Raw genomic sequence first — 2,307 nt, 5'->3', positions numbered from 1 at the left:
TAATAAAGTCAATTAGATCTTCAAAAGAAAGAAAGAAAGAAAGAAAGAAAGAAAGAAACAAAGAAACAAAGAAAAAAGAAAGAGCAGAGAGGAGAAGACTTTTCACCTGTGTACCTCTTTATACTATTTTGCTTCATAAGCTAAAAGAATGTGTTGTTTGGTCAAAAAGATTTTTTTTAATAAACATTTAAAAAGTGTTAGAAACCGAAGGCAAAGTGTTAATATTTGGGAGAGTTGAGGAAGTTCATTAAAGGGTATATGGGAATTTTTTAAACTGTTTTCATTATTAGTAACTCAACTCATTTTCTAGCCTTCCCTTCCTGTTTAAACATCATTCTTGCTATCTTTTATAAAGGAAATCAATAGGCGCATTTTGAACATTTTGAACAACTTGGTAGGAGATAAGGGTATCTCTGAGAATTCTGAGCTGCAGAGAAAAGCCCTCAGCTAGGAACATTAGCCTTAATCAGAGTGTGCTTCCATCTCTGTCCCAAATGGCTTTAGCTGTGGTCCCTGAAGATCTGAGAAGAAATAAGTGACAACCTCCTCAAGGACTGGCCTCTCTGAGAATGGAACTCCCATGATAAAACCATAGTTCTTCAATTCATATAAGCCCTCAATTGTACCTTCATGGGGCTTTCCTGGATATCCTTCAGTATTTTCTCTCACCTTTGCAGCAAACAGGCATCTACTCATCTCTGGAACACTCTGTACCTTGCTCTACTAGACTAAGCTCCTTGAGGATAGGTGCAATAGCTGAGTCCTCACTATATACAGCTCCCCTGGCATAGTAGAAATATGTACTTTTTGCTCATTTTTTTTGAAGTAATTACAGATTTACATGAAGTTGCAAAAAATATACAGAGAACCCATAAGTGCCTGTGTTTAAAAAGAAGGAAAAAAAATCTTACATCAATAATCTAACTTCCCGGGGCGCCTGGGTGGCTCAGTCGGTTAAGCGGCCGACTTCGGCTCAGGTCATGATCTCGCGGTCCGTGAGTTCCAGCCCCGCATCAGGCTCTGTGCTGACAGCTCAGGGCCTGGAGCCTGTTTCAGATTCTGTGTCTCCCTCTCTCTGACCCTCCCCCGTTCATGCTCTGTCTCTCTCTGTCTCAAAATAAATAAACGTTAAAAAAAAAATAATCTAACTTCCCACCTAAAGTAACTAGAAAAAGAAGAACAAATCAAATCCAAAGCAAGAGGAAGGAAAGAAAAAAAGATTACAGAGATGGAGCATGCAACTCTTAATCTCAGGGCTGTGAGTTCAAGTCCTACATTGGGTATAGGGATTACTTAAAAATAAAATCTTTAAAAAAATTTTAAAAAGATTACAGAGGAAATAAATGAACTAGAGAATAGAAAAACAATAGAGAAAATCAATAAAACCAAAAGTTGGTTCTTTGGGAAAAAAAATCAATGAAATTGACAAACCTTTGGCTAGACTGATAAAGATAAAAAGAAAGAAGACTCAAATCACTAAAATCAACAATAAAAGAGAATGCTACTATCAACTTTACAAAAATAAAAAGGACTATAAGGAAAAACTAAGAACAATTGCTTACCAACAATAGATAACATAGATGCCATAGATAAATTCCTAGAAAACCAAAATCTACTGAAATTGAGTCATTATGAAATAGAAAATCAAGGGGCGCCTGGGTGGCTCAGTTGGTTAAGTGTCCAACCTCAGCTCAGGTTGTGATCTCATGGTTTGTGCATTCAAGCCCTGCATCAGGCTTGTTGCTGTCAGTGCAGAGCTCGCTTTGGATCCTCTGTCCCCCTCTCTCTCTGCCCCCCCGAACGCCTGTGTACTCTATTTCTCTCTCAAAAATAAACACTTTAAATAAAGAAATAGAAAATCAAAACCACAATGAGATATCACTTCACACCCACTTGGATGGCTATAATAAAAAACAGGCAATAACATGTCAGTAAAGATATGGAGAAACTGGAATTCTCATCCACTGATGCTGGGAATGTAAAATGGTGCAGCACCGTGGAAAACTGTGTCAGTCTTTCAAAAAGTTAGACAGTTATCATATGATCCAAAAATTCCATTCATAGGTATATACTCAAGAAAATGGAAAATGTACATAAATGTCTACAGCAGTATTACTCATAATAGTCAAAAAGCAGAAACAACCTAGATGTCCATTAAGTAAGGAATGAATAACAAAATGTGGTATATCTATATGGTGGAATATTATTCAATCACAGAAAGGAATGAAAAACTCATACAAGCTACAATGTGGATGAATCTTAAAAACATGCTAGGTGAAAGAGGCCAGACACAAAAGAACACATAAT

The sequence above is a fragment of the Lynx rufus genome, unplaced genomic scaffold, assembly GCF_022079265.1.
Source record: "Lynx rufus isolate CCGP_SWC_20201006 ecotype Redwood Valley unplaced genomic scaffold, mLynRuf1.p SCAF_8, whole genome shotgun sequence".
In the NCBI taxonomy this organism is placed as follows: Eukaryota; Metazoa; Chordata; class Mammalia; order Carnivora; family Felidae; genus Lynx; species Lynx rufus.
This window is presented reverse-complemented; position numbering follows the sequence as displayed.